Source organism: Marmota flaviventris, chromosome 1 (assembly GCF_047511675.1).
Source record: "Marmota flaviventris isolate mMarFla1 chromosome 1, mMarFla1.hap1, whole genome shotgun sequence".
NCBI lineage: Eukaryota > Metazoa > Chordata > Mammalia > Rodentia > Sciuridae > Marmota > Marmota flaviventris.
The window spans coordinates 100,400,258-100,406,257 of NC_092498.1; positions in this window are offsets into that span (position 1 = coordinate 100,400,258).

Here is a 6,000-nt window from a genome sequence, read left to right on the forward strand (position 1 = left end):
AATCCAGGTTTCAGAAGAGGCCTAAAAGTTATAATTGTAATGAAAACAGCCATTAGATTTTGGTCCTTGTGAATTCTGTGTTTCTTGGCCGCATTGTTTGATTCCCGCAATACTCTCTACTTACTCTTCCTACCAGGGACTCCTTCCTTTCTTGGCTTTTCAGTTCTGTAGGACATGACATGTCTGTGAATCATGACCTTATCTTCACAACCGTGTGCATTAGAAATTCCTGCCCAGTATTCCTTCCTGGCTATGAGGTGTGTTGATTTCACTGGCGCACAGGAGAAGGGTAACTTTTTCTCTATTACATTCAACATCTAGAAGGTTGAAAAGACATTCAAATAATGGGTTCCACTGTTAAATACAGGACAATTCTGGGGCCCACAATAAAGTGCAGAGTGGGGTATATTTTTTTTCTTTTGCTTTTTATTCATTGTTTTGCCAATAGGGCAGCTATATGAAGCAGAAAGCCATGAGTCCACCCCAGTATAATTTGCAGAACCATTGTGTGAGGACTCTGGGTTACATCACTCACAACCTGGCAACACAACCACTGCCTTCTCCTGTGCTACCATCAGTTGTATTTTTGGCAGCACTATTTGCTTATTCTCTTTTAGGGGGAAAAATTCCACAACCATGGAGGGGAGGATCTCCTTCAACAGCTTGCAGAGAAGACCTCAAAGACCTATTTATTATGCTGTGGTCTAGAGGGAATTTGCTTCTGGGATTTGATTTCAACTAAGATATACTAACTAATGAAGGAAAATAAGTTTCAGAATCAAAGTTGCTCCCCTTCATCACCACCAGCCTGAGTAATGTGTATAAACTCTCTCTAGGGTGTCTGACCTTGAACTAGGGTTCCCTCTCCCTGGAGCTCTCTTTCTCAGTATTTCTTGTCTTCTCGCTCTCCCCCTCCATTCTACTTATTTCCCTTCTTTCATTCCCATCACATTCAATGATTTCTTTGTTAACTTTTTATTCATTTTTTTCTTCTTTTTGACTCTAGACTCTTTGTCTCTTTGTTCCCTTTCTAGTCTAAGATCAAAAAAATTAACATCACTCTTATGGATCAGTCTTGCCTTAACGGAACCCTCTTTTCCAGGAACCCTTGATAGCAACTTTTTCCTCCTTCTGAGTTGATGGTCTTTTAGTTTTTGGGGTTTTTTTTCACCCACAATTGGGCAGTCTTCTTCTTTCTTCAGCATTTCCCTGGCAGCATGACAGTGACTCATATTCAAAGAGAGTGCCATGATTTTCTTGAACTCGTTCCTCTGTATTTCACCCTGTAGTTCATGTATGCAGCTGTAAATTAAGTTGGCTGGGTTAGGTTCGTGCAATCATGGTCCCCAATGTATTTATACCCCCTTGTATACCTGCTTCTTTGCATTGTGATTTTGTTGCTTCTTGCACAAGAAACGGAGTCTATTTCACTACTCCATGAATAGTAACTTGTCTTGGCCAATTCAAAGAATGCAAAAATAATGCAGACTGATTTGAAAATGCTTGCACATTGACGCTTGCTCTCTTGCTGTCAGGAGCCTTCTGTCACCAGGTGAGCAAGCCCAGGCTGGCGGGCTGCAGCATGAAGAGAGCAGACAAGCCAGCTTAGCTAAGTTCCCAGACAAGACGAAACCACAGAATTGGGATGTGAGTTCTTGGGGATGTTTGCATGTCCTTTCACTCTTCTTTGCTTTTAAATAGATATTTGGGGAAAGTTAAAAGTTTAAAAAATAACTTCAAAAATATTGTTTGATATAATTTCTCTATGAAGTTACAGTTTTAATTTCTTGGTGATAGATTTCACTTTTATATTTCCTTCTGGTGTTTTCACTAGAGTAACCAGTAGGGTATGTTTGCATATAAACCCATTTTTGTCTTGTAATAGCGCATAAACCTATAACAATGGTGGTTGTAATTCACAATTGGAGTGGATCATTAGGAAGCACAGTCCAATAGTGTCTAAGTGTCTAATCCTTATAAAACTTTAGGAACAGTGTCAAATGCATGCTGGATGTTCCATTCTTGTTTATTAAGTAGAACAAGAATGTCAAACTGTTCTTCAATTAGAAAGGGGACTATTTTTTTCCAACCCTGAGATCCTCTTCTATGAAATTACAATGTATGGCATTTACTTCTTCATATATTTTTCATAATCAAGATAACCTAATTTTGCTATGCACAGATTTTTAAACACTCATTTAAGGAATAATTGCAAGAGGATAGAACTTGGGGTGGAAATGAAAAGGAAACAGGGCAGAAGGCAAAGTCACAAGCTTTTATAGTACAGTCTCTGTCTCAGCTATGAGAAGCAGAAGCAAAATCAATTTAGCTTTAAAACTATACTCAGGAATAGGTTGGATGAAAAAGAAGCATGTCAGTGCATCTTCTGTCTTTTCATGTGCCTGTTATATGGAGTCAAGGCTGTGTTTAACTTCTGTATTTGGAAGAGAGGTTGAGAAACACCTACTTAGCCTTGGCAGTATGACTGAGTTAAATAAACATTTCCCAGACTGTTCATATCTCAAGCTTCCAAGCTAACTGCAATGTGAGACCTTAAACGCATGTTTCAACAGCTCCCAATTATAAAGCGTTGAATGGAAGACCAAGAACAACAACAACAAAAGAAAATATCTATCAAATGTTTTCTTTCAATATGTGCATCAGCAAAATGGATTACAAGTATATCATTTACACACGTTAAAGATGAAAGCACTTGAAATATTTCTGTCACATAGAATGGAGGATGTTAAACTGAAACCTTCAGACCAAATCTGGTCTGCCCTCTGTTTTGTAAAATAAAGTTTTATTGGAACACGTAGATACCCGTTCACTTACCTGTTGCCCATGGTTGTTTTGGGGGGTTATCACAGCAGAGCTGAGTAGTTCTGACACAGACCAGATGGCCTGCAAAGCCAAAGTATTTATTATCTGTCCTTTTACAGAAAAGGTTTTTTTGCCGGGCACCATGGTGCATGCTTGTTATCTCAGCGGCTCTGGAGGCTGAGACAGGAGGATTGCGAGTTTGAAGCCAGCCTCAGCAAAAGTAAAGCACTTAGCAACTCAGTGAGACCCTGTAAAAAATAAAATACAAAACAGGGCTGGGAATGTGGCTCAGTGGTCGAGTGACCCTGAGTTCATCCCTGGTACCCCTCGCCCCAAGAAAAGAAAAACTTTTTCCAATGCCTGATACAGAAAAGATAAATGATAATTGTATTTACAAATATCTATTACTACCAGAATATCACTGATAATCTTGTTATTTCCTTTGCTGCTTTTGTTAATGCATTTTAATGACTTTATAGCGATTGTTCCAACATGAGTACAAACTTCAACTATATCTAGCCAGGACAAGAGCTCCAGAAATCCACTTCCCTGGGGACTAGAAAGCATCTTTGTAGGATTCAACAAGAGAGAAGATAGAGTCAGAACAATGGTCTGTCCAGTAAGAAAGTATTGGCTGCCATCGAGGGGCATTCTGAGTACAGGTCAGTCTCAGTTATTTGAATTTATTTTCTTATTGCAACTTCATCCAATTCACCTTTTTGCTCTCATTAAGTCCAGGACAAAAATTTTTCCCAGTTATTTCACTGTGTTCGTCAGATTTCTATCACTGTGACAAGTCAACTTGAGTACCAGAGAGAGTTATGCTAAGTGAAGTTAGCCAATCCCCAAAGAAACAACTGCCGAATGTCTTCTCTGATATAAGGAGGGGTGACTCAAAATGGGGTTGGAAGGGAGAGCATGGGAGGAAGATTACCTCTAGATAGAGAATAGGGGTGGGAGGGAAAGGGAGGGTGTCGCGACCCCTTGCCCGCAAGGAAGACGCAACTCAGGAATCTTCTTTCAGCAGTTTATTCAGGCCCTTGATATTTCTTCTTCCTCCTCTCGGATGCCCCTCCCAGCCTTAATAAAGCATCTCAAGCCCCAATGCAAAGCTGCCACGTGGAGCTTTCTCATAGGGTGATAAGGGATTACATGCCAACTCTCCAAAAAAGGAGTTGTTTATCACAGGCCACAGTGGAAGCCGGCGCCATCTTCTAATGGCGGCCACGGTCTATAGGAACGGCTCACCACAGTTCCCCCTTCTGTTTTATAAAACAATGCAGGCGAAAGTAGAGGTCCTATCCCACTGTGCAGAAGTGGCTGCATAGTATGACTCAGTCCTAAGGAGGCGCCTTCCCCAGATCTGAGGCCATATCAGCCGACGCCTTTTTTCGTAGGGCGGGGCGTGGACGTCAAACCCGCATGCAATAGGACATGCTCTCCTTGAGGTCCGTTGAGGGCTCACTCAAGTGCAGTGCCTTGCCTCGCATCCTGCATCGTGACGACGATGAGAAGTAGGATAACACAGGTAGCCTGGTAATGATGACAAAATTTAAGTTGGCAACACAATCCCTAAGCCCCAGAGGAAGGTAAAGAGTCTGTAGCCGAGAAGAAAGACCAGTCCTGAAACCCATCTGCGTGCAATGGTAACAAGACCTGCAGAGTGCAAGGGCTATTCAGTACTGGGAGAGCATAAAGAAGAGGACATGCCAATCCCAGTGCAATGTGAAACTAACTTGGGGTGCAATGGCCATGCCCAGAAATCACTGTTTAAGATGTGCAAGCCAGATTTGTGGAGAAATGCCATTTTCTAAGGCCGCAAGAGCCTGTACAATCATAGCTTTCTCTTGCGCATGGCGAGCTTTAAGGCGACAGAGAAGCCACAAACAAAGTACAACACCGAAGCAACACATTGCACCAAAAATGCCCACTCCCACCCATTCCTTAAAGAAGGAAAAAGCAGAGGATAGCCAACTGGTGAATTGACCCAAAGTCACTGGTTCGACATGGGTACTATTCAAAACAGCAATCTGAGTTAGTTGAGACTGGATCAAGTTTTCTGCTTCCATGGACCAGGTTCCGGATAGATACTCTCCGATGATGCGAGAGGCATTTCTGGAATCATTAAATCTGACAGAGGTTATACATAAATGTGCACGTTGGTCAACACAACCCAAAAGCACCAAGTCAGCCAATTCTTCTACCTGAGTTTGGAGTAAATCTATTCTTTGGTTGGCAGCTAAAATCCCTGACAAAATATGTTGATTAATTGTATTTTGGGATTCAAGTATGGTGGAAGTTTGTTGAACAACTTGATTAATAGTGGCAGCAGTTTGTACTTGACTGGCCATGGCCACTCCGGCCGTAACCGCTGCAGCAGCAGATACTGCCACAGCTGTCACTATAGCTGCCGTAATTCCAAAATCTCTACGGGTTCTAATCAATTCAACAATAGGAAAGGATTCTGGATCTGCAGTAACCGGGATCGGGACAAAGGTTGGAATTTTCATAATCACTGCCATAGTCCAGGAGCCATTCCAACACTCAAACAAGTAGCAAGTAACATTAGAACAATTAAGCATCCCCTGTAATGTAACATTAGCCAAAAGAAACAGGAACGGAGATTGGAGACAGACTGCTGCGGAGGGTAATGTAGCATTAGATAATTGTGAATTATTTGCAAAAATTTTAAGCCTCCTACCTCGCTCCGAGTCTTGGGTAATGCCAGAAACATTAAACAGCCAACTTTGGACTCCTAATATTTCCCTGGGGAAACACAAGCGCGGACTAGACTAGCCCAATCTGAGGGAGTCATACAAAATCTAGTAAGTCCCTCCACCTGAGTGAGAGTGAAAGCGGCATCTATGCCATAAGTGCGGATGGATTCTGCCAAGGTTTTAACTATCTTAAAGTCTAAAGGCTCATGATATCTTCCCCTGTTATTGTCCTGAAATACAGGGTATGCAAGTCCCATATCTGTATTATCTGTCCTCCAAACTTGCGCATGAAAAGACCTCCCGGAACCTTGGCTCCCCCCCACATATGGGGGTGGGGCAACAGGCATCATATCTTCTTCTAAATTTTCAACCTCCTCCTCCTCAGAATTCTGTTGGCCAATATTAGATCCCTCCCCCTTCTTACAGTAGGCATGCGCGCCTTGTGTCTCCTTTTTCTTCT